The sequence below is a fragment of the Monodelphis domestica genome, chromosome 4 (assembly GCF_027887165.1).
Source record: "Monodelphis domestica isolate mMonDom1 chromosome 4, mMonDom1.pri, whole genome shotgun sequence".
Lineage (NCBI taxonomy): Eukaryota > Metazoa > Chordata > Mammalia > Didelphimorphia > Didelphidae > Monodelphis > Monodelphis domestica.
This window is the reverse complement of record NC_077230.1, coordinates 211,869,522-211,884,233: the sequence shown is the minus strand read 5'-3', so window position 1 is coordinate 211,884,233 and position 14,712 is coordinate 211,869,522.

Genomic DNA, 14,712 nt, shown 5'->3' with positions numbered 1-14,712 from the left:
CTCGTGGGGATTGTAGTCCTGTATTCGAGTCTATTTTTTACATGTCATAGAGGAAATAAAAAAAAGAATTGAGTTCTGGTCAACTGAAATTTGACCTCAGGTCTTTCTAAATTCAGGCACAGTTCTCTCTATCCACTATCTATACCTGGGTGCCTTCAAAATTTCATTATTCTCTCCTAACACACCATCTACACTATTCTCTTACAGTCTTTATAGCTAACCTGTGCTGCCTCTGCCAACATGATAGTAGAATCAATGAAAAACAATATGATTGAGTAAGGATAGATTTTTAGGAATTATCTTTTTTAAACTCCTTGTAATGCCAGGGAAAAGATTTTGGTCCATCGTAACTATGTTAAATACCCAAATGAAGAGTTTTCTTGCCTTTGTTGTTCATGTAGCATACCTAAATAAGGCTTTTACAAGTTTATTTTACAAGTTCTAGATTTCTGTGAAGGGTTAAATTTTGGGGGGCAGGAGTCTGATCAAAATGAAAAATTTGTTAAATATAAAACCCTTAGTTTGTTAATAGGAAATATGAATAGGAAATAGGAGAAAGGAAAGTTAAAGTAATCTTATAATAGTTTGAAACTGTATCTCAGATTCCAAACCTAACTTTTTTCTGAAAAACCCTATATCTACCTTCCTCAGAGGGCAGTATCTTCTGCTAGGCCAAAGCCCTCACCTATTCTTCTCTATTCTGACTATATGATAATATATCCATTATCTAACCTATCTACCCAAGTTATCGATGAACAATAAGGTTATTCAGTCCTTATTCTTTTTCTCTGTCTCTAATCTTAGAGAGAGCTAGCAACACACACTCCCTTCAGGAAAGCCAGAGACAAAAAGCCCCTTCCAACAGTCTGCAACTTATAAACCACAGTCATACCCTTCTAACTATTACTAATTGCCAACTTGCACAGTAGGGGATCTCCTATGGAAAATTTTTATTTTTTACTTATTACTTATTAAAAATATTACTTATTAAAAATACTTATTACCCCTTTTCCTCTTAAATATAAAAGTAGAAATTAATAAAAAGCTATCTTAACACTTCTCTTTGACCAATTTGATCAATCCCTAAATCTCTTCTGCCCTTGTACAGGAGTTATGATGTAGTCTCCTATTCTATTTTCTTGCCCCCAAAGAATGCAAATCTGACTTTAGCATAAACACTCACAATCCAAACATATACAAAGCCAATTTAGTTGGGTCTATGCATGTTTAATTTCCCTTTAAGTATTTGTTCATTTAATAAATTTCTTGGTATTTCATACCAAAAGATGGGGTAAATCGATCTCTTCGTTTCTCTTTAAATATTGAAAGTCTATGATCTTCTGTTATAACTTTGGAATGTAAAGTCACTTGTAAAGTGCACATCAAATTAAACTCTATATTGTAATTCTTAGAAGTTTTCTGGTATTATGATATTATAGACATTATCTGCTAGGTAGAATTCTTGATTTTATGCAATAGACTAAAGTCTATTTTCTTTCATTTTCAATGTGTGAATCTTAAAAATATTCTCAGACCCTACTTCAGAACACTTGGTTAAGACCATTCCCCATTTTAAACAATGAAGGGACTTAGTCAGGAATGTGAGAACTCTACTCCACCCATACTTAAGCATACTTTAGGGGAAGATAAAGTTGTAAACTCTTTACTGAACAATGAAAAAGTACTTAATTCATACTTATAGTGAGGCAAAATCCCTTAAGTTAAGTCTATTTTTAGATCTAATATAAAAAGGTGCTAAGTACCTATGAAGGTCAGGCAACTTGCAAACTTTCAAGGGGCAAAGAGGTGTGAACTTACTCGGAAGTTTTAGTCTACCCAGAGAAGTTGAGAACTAAATAAGGTGTGAATTAAGAATGACCAGTCCTTTGGAAAAATGTCTACTGTGATTGGTAGATGTGAAAACTTAGGGGAGGTGACATAGAAGAAAATTCTCTTTAAAAGGAGCTCAAAAGAGGTCTCAGAAAAATTGAGCTAGTCTACATAGCTAGAACATATTTGATTGTTTTATTCTCTTAATGCTGTGATAGATGTGGGTACAATGAATAATAGTTTTATGCCATTTGATACATGACTCTGGCAGCCAACTACTTTTCTACTTTTGATTTTCTACTCTTTAATGGGAAGGCTTCAGGATAATGAAGCCATCTTATAACAAAAAAAAAGTCTTTTTAACATTAACCTGGCTTGAGAGAGCAAATTTTTCATTCATCTACAATTTTAAATATCAGTTGGAGTGCTAGTCAAAAAATTATACTTTGGGAAATATATATTGGCCCAGAACTTCAGCTTGTGATTTAAAAAAAAAAAAGTATGTAAAATTTTACATTTTCAATATGTTTTGATTTCTGAAAGAATTTTATATGAAATAATAGTTTCCTATCATCCATTGAGTTTCCAGTCATAAAATATGTTAATGTTGAGAATTTTGAAATTTTTACTTCATAAATGCTTTTATTTTTAAACTGGGAAGTCATTTGTTTGTTTCAAGTAAATTATTCTTAATCTCCATACCCCAAAGTTGGCCTCTATCAACAAAGGTGACTTTTTTTCTCAATTCTTTGAAATGCTCAAAATTTTCAATTCCAATTTTAGGCATCTGTGATTGAATCATAGAAAGCCAGTGATAATCTTGGAACTGGTCAAAGAGTAAAAAGATCTATTTTTTCCCAAAAGAACTTCAAATTAATCCTTAGCTAATTGATTGCAAATGCATAATATACAGATATTCTTTATTAACACCTTCTGATGTACCTGTAGAATCTCCCCCAATAATGTCTATCTTATTTTATAGCAGATGTATAATACATGTTTATTGATTAATTAGTCTTTAATGCTGACAGGAATATTACAACCCATCCTACTAGGTAGAGGATTCCAAGGCATTAGAAATGCTATAATATATATACATATTCTTATGTATATATATTATAATAATTAAAGTAAAATATCAAATGTAATACTAATTTTTAAAAGACTGGTTGCTATTTATAAAATTATCTCTCAAGTCATGAGAGTGTTAGGACTCTTAACAATTAAGTTTTAATCAAAATGGAGATAAAGTAAAAAGAGGGAAATATAGGAAGGGGACAGAAAATATCTAGCTAAAATACCCTAAGTCAAATCAGAAAGCTGAAACCCAAGCCCACTAAGTCACCAAACTCCAAAAAAAGCCCTTGTGTGCACAATAGGCAACCACACTCCTGCTCTTGACCATCTTCCACCCCAGCCCCAACCCAGAGAGATCTCCATGTTCTGCAACATATGCATGCAGATGTAGATAAAGGATAGAAGGAGCTTGGGGAGGAGAATCCTGGAAAGTGGGTTCTATCTACATAATCCCCCCTATGCTTCTACTGGGAGATGAGCACGTTGAAATTTTCCAGATCTACATGTCTGATTTCCCCATAACCATCTTGTATCTCTAAAAATTTCTTTCTAGAGGTACTATCTAAGGAGAAATTGTAATAATTGAAGATAAGAGAGAAATGAAAGAGAACAAAATCAATGATTAGTAGGTACATTGACAAAAAGCCAATTGAGGGCTTTTTGTAAAAGTTTGTAAAACTTTGGCATAATAGTTTACCTTCAAAATAAGTTCATTTGACCCCATTCAATTCAATTCAATACATCCCAAAGTTCATTCTGGATCTTTTGATGCAGTGTATTATTTCTGCAGGCTTCTTTATGGCACCTTCTCCAAACAGTTCACTTCCTTGATTCAGGGTGCTAGTGAGTTTCTTTCCCTGCAATTACTCTAAAAAATGTTTTTTAATCATGTATTTAACAAAAAATATACAATCCCCCTTGAAGAGGGTTTTGACCAACACCAGAATCATCTCAGGATACATGGCTGAGTTATGGGATATATGAATATAAAATATTAAGTAAGCAAGAATAAACCCATAACAGGTCTTTGAATCAGGGCCCAGTTAAAGTGAAGTATGTCCTGTAGGACAACTGTATCAATAAAACACTAACTCATTGGCAACCAGGACTACAGAAAATTGACATAATATAAAAAGAGAAAGGGACTAGATTTTGAAGCAAAATAGAAATATGGTTCCCTGGTCTGATTTCACCTTTACTTTGTATAATTAGAATTTTGTACCACAGGACTCCATTTCCCAGAATTCCACTTTCATCCTCACATAACATCCACATTACGTTCTCCATTATTCTATTTCTCTGTTTTGGAGATTAAGTTTCTGTAACCCCATGCTCTCATCTCTCTTCTCCCGTTATCACAGTCAGGAAAACTTCTCTTTACTCAGGTTCTTTATATTTCCTCTACTTCAAGTGATTATTAATAAATCTTATAAAATATAATACTTGGAGTTATTGGATATTAATTTTAATCTTACAACTTTCAGGAAGAGGGGAGCTAAAATGTATACCAAACTGAAGTATTTCTCAGAAATCTGGCATGGGAAAATCCCACATCTGATGTTGTCAAACAGGCTTTCTCAAACCTCAAAATAAGTCCTGCTGATTCTCATCAATCCCACCAGGGTTGGGTATTCTCTTTGTCCTTGTGCTCCTCATCACCGTATGGCAGGTCTTTTGTGACTACTTCTTTTCAAATCAGACATAATTAATATTCAAAGCTCCATAACACTTAACAACTATTGGCAGCTTTCTATAGTCTTAAGCTTTTGGGTTTTGCATTGATATAAGGGCTTATTAGGACTTATGGATATTTTAAACTTATTCTTTTGCAAATAAACAGAAAAAATAATAAAATTTTTAAAAAATCAAAAATTCATAGTTCCCATTCCATAACAATGTGTCAGTAAAAATACTGTCCAATTTGTCTTTGGACTTATATCTCCAGTACAATCATAGGAGAATTAAATAAATAAATATATATATATATATTTATATATATTCCTTGCTTAATTAATCAATCTGTCACTGGGATAATTCAATCAATTGACTCTTTGGATAAGGGATACTGAGTAATGGAAGGAGGTTGTCCACCATTTGTCTTAATTTAAATAGGAGCAGATTTGAGTAGGCCTACTTTGGGAGAAGATATGGCCCAGAGAGACTCAGGTATATTAGCTAGAATTTCAAAGGTGGGGCTTTTTTTTTTTTACCTCCTGACAGTTTAAAAAATGCAGGAAGCAACTTTAAGCATGCCTCAGGCAATTCTAGCACTTTAGAGCCATCTTGAGAGCATGTGATTGTGGCTCTAAGTTTACATAAAACATCTCTCCATAACAAATTTGTAGGGGAACCAAGCATTAAAAGGAAAGAATGTACCACTGAAATAGAAATGTTAATTTGTGTGACACTATTACTTGTTGCTGCAGTGACTGATATACTCTGGTTTATGACTAGAGAACTGCTGCTGGTATGGGGACACAACTGAGACTACCTAGTTACAATGGGGATAAATTAGAAATGCTGCTAGAATTACTACAGAGATAGAGAGAGATGGAGCCACAGGGAATACTGCTAAAGGGGAATGCTCTGGCATTGGCCTACTGATCCCTACTGATGACAAATAGATCAATATTTTTTCCTAATCTCCTCCTACCCTCTCTCCCTCCCTCCTTCACCCTCTCCTCCCTGTCTCCCTCACCTCCCAGTTCTTCTTGAAGCCTTTGGCTTCTTCCCTCCCCCATGAGTGAACTATAAAGATACTCTTTTCTTTTCCTTTTCAAGTTGAGGGGTTTATTGGGAAAAAGGATGGGAAACTGAGGTAAGAGGGATGAGGGTGTCCCTAATCTAAAATGAAGATTATGAGGCCTTGGGAAGTCACAACTGTGACAGAGGGACAGTCAGTGATGGAGGACAACAGTTAAAATCTTTTTTCTTCTTCACAAAGCCACCAATTTCAGAAGCCCCCCTCAAGGGTCCTTCAGTCTGGGACAGAAACTAAATAATATCAATTCAGCTACTTCCCCCTGGACAGCTTCAACTCCCAGAGCCAGAGACAGAATCAAAGTCCAAGTTCCTCCCCTGGTCAGCTTCAACTGCCAGAGCCAGAGACAGAATCAGTTCCTCCTTTGGTCAAAGCCCCAAAACAAGCCTACTCAGCTCAATAACCCCCCAGAGAGAGAGTGAGCCCCAAGTTCCCAATTCCTCTCCTTTGGTCTGTCTCCCCCAACTGCCAACTCCTGGGAACATTCCGTTTGGAACCTTCTCCTTGATTGACAGACAGGTCCCCAGCCTTGGTTCTTGCATCTTGGCTTGTCCTAAAATACCTCTCTCTCTTCAAGTCTCTACCACACCACTGAGAGGGATTCCATAGACACCAAGCAAGGGGAAAGCTTTGGGACCTTTAGAGATGCTCCTAATACCCCTACTACATTTAAAGAGTCAATAGAATTGCTTTCAGAATCAGGTTTACTCACCAGTACTGACCTGGAAGCTCCAGTATCTAAGAGGTAATCGTAATATGTTTCCAACCTTCAAGGTTTCATCAGGTTCATCATTGGTGGGGATAGGGGATGGGGGGGATGAGGTAGTATGATTGGCATTAAAACATTAGGGTCTGGGAAATCAAAGATTTCACTCCCTGATTTCAGAACCCTTTCTCTCCATCACACTTTCATAAAGGTCCTTGGCTATTTCTCTGCGTTTCCCCACACTGAAGGAGATTTCCACCTTGTATAGTGTGGATGAGCCCTATTTTGGGGTATTTTAGTATGAGTTATCATTTCCTCATTTGAATTATTATTTCTAAATCATTTCTATTATTGTTATTATTTCTATTTGCCTGATTCTACTTTCTACACTTCATCATTATGTGACCCATTTTTCCAAAGAAGTAACAAATTAATGACTGATTTGTGGATTCTTGCAAAGGGGCTATGGCTACTCCTTAATATGAATTTCTTTTAAAAATTTTTTCCTTTAGTACTTTTATTTCCTCTCTTAATGCCTCCACTAAGTCATTTTTGTCTTCATGTTTCTTTAAATGGCCATTAAAGACATAAAATGCTACTCTTCTCAATTCCTCAAGATCCATACTAGCCCAGTTTGGGAAGTTAGTCTTAAAATAGTCTTTCACCACTTTGCAACTTTTGTTTTTTTACACACTGTCTTCTTAATTGTCTGATATCCTTTTGCTTGGAAAGATCCAGCTCAATAAGTCTATCCATAAATTGGGAGAGATTTTTCATCATTTTTTTGCTGGAGATTTTTGAGTTTTGTCCATGTACCAGGCCTAACAGAAGAAGCTGCCATTGCTTTTAGTAATGCCTTTCTAGCCTGGCATAATTTCAAGTAATCTTCCTCTTTATTTAAATTACATTTTAGATATTCCTGTGGGCAATGAATTGCTTCCTTCCCTGAGATTTATTAACAAAAGAAAGAATTTTATATTTTTTTCTTTTTCCATTAAAAAGGCTTGGAGTAAATTTTCTACATCAATCCACATAGGATCATAAGTGTGATACTTTCTAGCTTTTTTTTATAATCACAATGGTCTCATCTTCAAAGGAAGGGGTATTTTACTTGAATCTCTCAATATTTTATAGAGCGAAAGGAATATGATGTCTAAAGGTCACTAAATCTCCTCTATTAATGTAAGTGGGTACTTCCCTTAATGAAAATAAGAATTTAACTGAATTATTATTACTATCTTTAAATTTCTGTTGCTTGGTTCATTGTTTGGCTTGCAATGGAGTAGGTAAGAGGAGGGGGAGGAACAGGTAAGCTGAGAGGGAGGGATTGGTCTAGGGGTATGGGTGTAGAGCAAAAGTATCTGGGATAAGGGAGAGGCAGCAGATGGGCAGGGGAGACAGATGGAGTAGTCAGATGAGGGGGAGAAAACAGTGGGTTTGTGTAGTGGGCAGGGAAAAGTTGAACAAGATAAGAGAGAAGGTAGCCATTGCAGGAGCAAGTGTGATCAGGTTGGGGCAGAGGCTGGTTAGGCTTAGATGGTAAGGAGGTATAGAGAAATGAATCTTCCTTCTGAATCTTGAGGTTACTCAAGCCTTTCTCAAGGTATTCTATATGAGATAAGATCAGTCGAGCTAACTTCTTATTGTTTTTTCTTGAGGAGAAATAAACTGCAAAGAGCACTATTAGTATAAGCACACCCAGGAACAGTACTAAACAAAGCCATGCTAAAACCATGAGCTAAAGTTTTCCTGAAACAGGAGCTGTTTCAGATAGGTAGGAACCTGTTCTTTCAGAGTGTGGGCCATGCTTCATAGCACCACACTCAGTTGCCTATTTATTTTTAAAACTAATTATTAAATTGCTTCCAACTTTACTTATTGTCCATATATAGCACTACCTTAGTATGTACTGTCTAGGGGTTAAAACCTCACAGGGCTAGTGGGCTGGATGTTGTGAAGACTTTAGAGAAAAAAATTAGTGTAAATGGAGATACACCCTAATAAGCCTTTGAATGGAGGGAGGGCAAAAATCTTTAGCCCAAGATTAAATTTAGGAGGGACAAGAGGAAAAAGCAAAGACTTTCTATTTTAGACAAAAGAAAATAATTTCTTGTTGGCAAACAACAACAACAACAACAAACCTCAAATTCAGTCAAGAGATTTGGAAAAGTTTACTTCTTTCCTCTCCCTCCTTAGGGGTAAAAATGCCAGCAGGCCATGTGTTCCCACCAGCATGTGAGCAGGGAGCTGCTTTGTTGCTCTGACCTAGGAGGGCAAAAAGGTTTTTGAGTATTGATTTCAGGTTGTGGGCTGTTGAGGTTTTTCCCTTAGTAGGCTCTGAAAGCTTCTCAGGATTAAGAGAGCAGTTTAAGTTAACTTACTGCTACTTTCCCTGATTGTTCTCTTTAGTGTTCCACTCCACACTTAAGCCAATGCTAGTCATGTGGGGGTTTAGGAAAGGCCTTAAAGAAAGAGCAGGCTTCTAGGAGTAAGATGAGGCTAAACTTCCTTAATTTAGCCCAATAATTAATACCTTCTAATAATAAAAAAAAAGAGCTGAAATTATTAACTTCTTCCAACACTCCTGGATTCTGGGCTGAGAGATAATAGCTTGTGGTGGGGGAGGGGGGTAGCTTTCCCCCAAGCACAGAGTCAGGAAGTTGAAAGCCCTGAGGAGGCTAACTATTGCTAACAACAACAACAACAACAACAACAACAACAACAACAACAACAACAACAACAACAACAACAACAACAACAAAACAACAAAAAACAAACTTGGTCTCCCAGCAGCATCAAGCAATGGATAACCAGGTTTACTCAGCTGTTCTCAGTCACCCCTCTGCCCTGAGCAAGTTTAAGAAAAAAGGAGACCAATCTCACCATTTATGGAGCAGGCTCTGGCAATCAGAGTGGTTGGGAAGCAACAAAGGGAAAAGCAGCAGGAAGGGGGGAGGGGTAGGAGGCTTCCAAAGTTTTTTAGTGGGAGACCAAGGCCTGTTGCTTTTAGGCTAATTTGTCCCTTTTGTTTGTTTCAAAAACTGCTCTAGCAACCTAGCACAGAGTAAAATCCCTGAGTTCCACAATTAGCTATTAACAAATTGACTTAAGGAGAGTAAAAACTTAAGAAAATTGGAGAAGGTTGAGGGTAATTATCAAAACTTTTGTGGTTTGCCAAATGTAATAATGGAAGTAAAATATTAAATGTAATAGTATTTAAAAAAAGAGTGGTTGCTGTTTATAAAATTAACTCTCAAGACAGAATCTGTTAAGAGCTCTTAATTAAGTTTTAATCAAAATGGAGATAAAGTTAAAAAGAGGGAAAATTAGGAAGCAGACAGAAAATATGACCTAGCTAAAATACCCTAAGCTGAATAAGGAAGCTGAAATGCAAAGGCCGCCAAGCCACCAAATCTCTCAAAAGCTCTTGAGAGCATAGCAGGCACCTATACTCCTACTCCCAACCGTCTTCCACTCCAGCACCAATCCAAAGTGTTCCCAGTCCCACAGCATGTGCATGCAAAATGCAAAATGGGATGAAAGTTAGGAAGAGCTTGGGGAGGACAAGCTAGAAAGTGGATTTTATCTGCCCAACAAATATAGTACTTCATAAAGATGTTTCTATATTAACAGATTCACACAGTGATCACATTTATACATATACTTTTATAGATATATTATATATATGTACTTAGGGAGGCCAGAGCAGGGAATTACCTGGCCTTGGAAGTTCAGAGCCACAAATATGCCAAGATCCCAGCTGCACTGATAAAAACGTAAGGGCTAAGAAGACCCAGTAACATAAAAAATGCCAAGGTTCCAAGAATAATATGTAACAGATAAGGGCTGAAGGGAGCCATACATGCAGGCAACAATGGTGTGGGGGAAGTGGGGAGGGAACCTACATGCTGAAAGATACTTAAGGCCCAGCCTTAAGAAGGGAACTCGGAACTCTGGTGGCAGAGTTTCCGCTGGTGCGCATCAGTAAAATAAACAGCCTTTTTGCCTGATTGCATTGTCTATGGGTCTTCCTTGGTGGTGGGCGAATACCCGGACCCTAACAGTACACACCATATATGCATGTATAGTGTATCCATATACACATATAGATTATAAATATATGTAATCAATGTGCTAAACTGTCAATGTAGAAACTTCATTAAATAGTTCACAATGAAATTTTTTATATAACTTATGGTCTTAGAGAACTGACTTGATCTCTGAGAGGTCATACAGTTTCTAAGAATTAGAGTCAAGACTTGGGGTCTTCTTGACCTTGTGTCCAACCATCTCTCCACTCTGATATTATTTATGGAAACATGAGAGGTGAATTATTCTCATTTATTTAGGCCTGTTTAGTAGAATATTCCTAATCTGGGTATATATTTTTGGGAAGAAAAGAGAATGATAGTTTTAAATTTCTCTGGGAAACAAACAAATAAAAAAATCTTCAACCATTTTGCTGAAACATTCACATAGTTTAATATTGTAAAATACCATTCATTTCACCCCTCATAAGGCAAGATCTATATAGTCTAGCATCCAGTCCAAAACCTAATCCAAAAAGTGAAAGATTTTACCACTCTATATCTGAATTAAGACAGTTAAATTAGTAATTTAAACTTAACTCTTTTAATTCAAAGGAATAGAGATTCTCTGCACACACTTAATAGAAAGTACAAAATATTTAAGATTAGAATAAGTAATGTTTTCAAGGATCAATAGTTTCTTCAAATACAATAATAATGATACAAAAATGAAAATAGACAAATAAAGCAGGAGAAAAAGAGTAATTATTTACAAAAAGACATACTTTATGTACTTTTTGTACCATTGCAAATTTAAAATTGTTTTCATTTCATGTAAACCAAAAGAGCAGACCCAAATTAGCATATTGTTGGTTGGTTGAATTTATTTCTATAGTATTTTTTTCTCTACTTTGGTAATCCTATTATAATTTCCTTATTATTTTGGAGAAATGAGACTACTTCCAATAGAGAATAACATTCCACTGAAGGAGGAAATTCTTGCATAAGGTAATCAGCAATGCATTCTGGCAACTGTTATTCAATAAACCAATTATTTAGGGTTTATTATGTATCAAGTATTGTGTTAAGTGCTAGTGACCTAAGTGCAAAGAAAGAAAGAATAACTTCAAATATACTTGTATAGTTTATATTCTATTAGGGAAGGCAGTGAGTTCATATATATGCATACATAGACTACATTCATAGATGCATGTAATTTTAATTGGTATACAACTAAATATATATGGATAGATATACATCTATCATCTACCTATCTTTATCAAATTAAAAGTGAATAGAGAAAAATTAATTAAATTAATAAAAAGAAAAGAACAGGCTATCTTTTTCAAAAAATAAATTATGTATGGCATAGAAATATGATTATGGTGAATAGTTTTCATTTTCTATGACATGGGATATTATTATATAGGACCTCATTTTAATATTCAAGAGAACACTATTTACATGATTTTCTTTTAATTGATTCAAAACTAAACTGAGTAATACTGTATATTAGGAACCATGGCATAATTGGAAGATAGGACTCAAAATATAAAGTACTAACAGGAACTCAACGGTAATAAAACAATGATTACACCACATGGTCTTGTAAGCAACAAAGGGATTATGAGAATATCTCAGGGATCCACTGGTGGGTAATGAAATAGCATGAAGATGAAGTGGCCAGAGAATTACTTCTTTCTTCACTTTGTAATTTCAATGAATCACCGGCAGATTGAGCATAAAAACCTGTGCCAGATGCTACAGAACTGATGATTCTAATGGTATGCTAAAGTCAAGTCACTCTGGGAAGAATACCCTCATAATTGATCAACATAGCTATGTCATCCTAGATTACACAATTTTGAATTTACATTTCACCAACTCTTATTTAAAATGTTTCTGGCTGAATAGTGTCTCTCAAAGCATATCAAGGGTAGTAAAATAAGTGAAATGATAATAAAATTGTTTCTAGAATATGCTTTTGTTAACCTTAAAAGTTTTCAGTAAATTTGAAAGGAAATAGAATGTATCTGGGAACATTAAATGATATTATATACCACCTCCCACTTTAAAGAACAAGACAAAACAAAAGATATGGAGTCATGAGAAATATTACAAGTCTTACTGGGCAGCTGTCTTAAGGCGTACTTAATGGTCTTCACTACCCATTCTGTCAGATCATTTGCTTGAGAATGATGAGATATAATAATGTTTCAAATAAGATCCTGATTCACAAATTCCTCAAGCTCAATTGCATATGAATAACCCTTGTAAGGACTGAGAGTAATTACCCATGATGTCAATACATAATAGTGATGATTATTATATCAGAAATTTAAAATAACTAGGAGCACTGCTAAAAGAATTTTTTTAGAACTGTACCACAATCACAAAGGAGTAATTCCTTGCATAAGTCCAATATGATATATTTGAATTTTTAACTCAGATTACTTTGCCACTTCCCATAGAAAAGCAAATTTGTTGTATAAGTTATGCCAAGTGGCTTGAAATATGCTAAGTATTTACTAGTTTCACAATTAGCTAAAATTTCTAGATGATATATGAAAGTTATAGTTGATATTTTCATGCAACTAATAGTTGAATACTTTAAATCTCCAAAATAATGTATCAATGCTTCCTCTAATCTTTCCATGTGGTTCCTATAATATCATATTGGGAACTCGAGTTTCAGTTGGCTTTGATCATCCAATTTCAAAATTATTTCTATAAGAATGTAGAAAATCATGTAACCATATGTTTAAATGATAAAATCCTTCACACTACATGCTTCATGACACATCTCACAGAACATCTCATTCATGACATAGATATAGCTATAAACTCCATAATACCTTTTAGGAGCATTAATTTATTATTTGTTAATTTATGTGTAGTCTGTTCTGGAGGTAATTATTCTTTAATAGTAAGTAAGCAATGCCCACTTCATCCTAATGAATGACAAAAATCATCACAGTGACAATAACTACTATTGAAATTGATTTACCTCATTTGGGATTGCAAAGCACTTTATTATCAAAGTCAATTACAGCTTTGGTTTTGGTACAGCAAATGACTTAATTGAAAACTCTTAGAAAATTTTTTTTAAAAATATATGTATTCAGTACTGCAATTCCTTGTTCTAATGAGTATTTTCTCATCAATCTCTGCTTCAATGCTATCCTAAACATTCACATATAACCTTAGACCTCAACCTCCTTTTGGCTGGTATTCTCTCACTCTTGTGCCATTCTCCCCTTAACAACTAGAAGCATGTGGCATTCATCAGAACCTCTCCCTGATGGTCTGTGCAGCTCAGTAACCCTGGGGCAGTGACTTGTAAAGGAAGAAAGAGTTGTCTACAGAAACAGAAACCACCAGAAAGAGAAGAGCCTACTTGGCAGTGATCAGGCTATATTCAGTGGAGGTGAAATGCCAACTAGCTAATGATCAGTTATATTAACAAAGGATCCAATGAGGTTTTCACATTAAACCTCTCTATTTATTGTAACTATTTTATGGTAATTTTTATTACATACTACTTCCTTTCCAGTGCAAGAATTAAATTCCCTGTTTCATATGTGATTACTGTTTGTACTCTGGGTGTGTTCTATACTCCCTCCCCAACTCAGAACTTGAATAATAGTATAGATTCAACTTATTCCTCAAAAATCTGAGGCGAGGGTAGAATTGAGTAATTAGGGATAATTTTCCTTTTATTGAGAAGACAACTACAGAACAATAAACCAAGGTCTAAGAGAGGACATGGACTTGCAAAGATCTTTAATTCTTGTGGCCACAGTCTGATGGTCTCTGGCTAGATAAGTGCTACATATGAAAGGTAACAATACATTCTTATGTCTTCTAACACATTCACATGAACTATACCCAAGCAAGCATGTTCTAAAAACTAGTGACTGAGTATGGAGGTAAGGTATAAGGAATAAGGGTCCCAATATGATGTCACATTACATTTAATATTTAACTTCCTAGAGTTGTTAGAAGATTCATTTATGACTATATAAAATATTTAGTCATCTAAAGTATTATATAAAAGTAAGGAATTACTGTGACCTTTATCTATGTATATGCTGATAAAACAATGAAAGGGTCAAAAGGTAGAATGGGGGGGAGCAGTAGCAAAGAGAGTATAATAAAAAAATCAATAATAAACTTTAAATTATTCCAATAGAGTAAAAGAGAATTAATTTATATGTAGAGGAGACCTCAGAAAAAAACTAAGAAACACCCAGGGAAGTTTAATAATTTGTCTAAGGTAACCTTGGCCATTAAGTATCAGAATCAGGAAT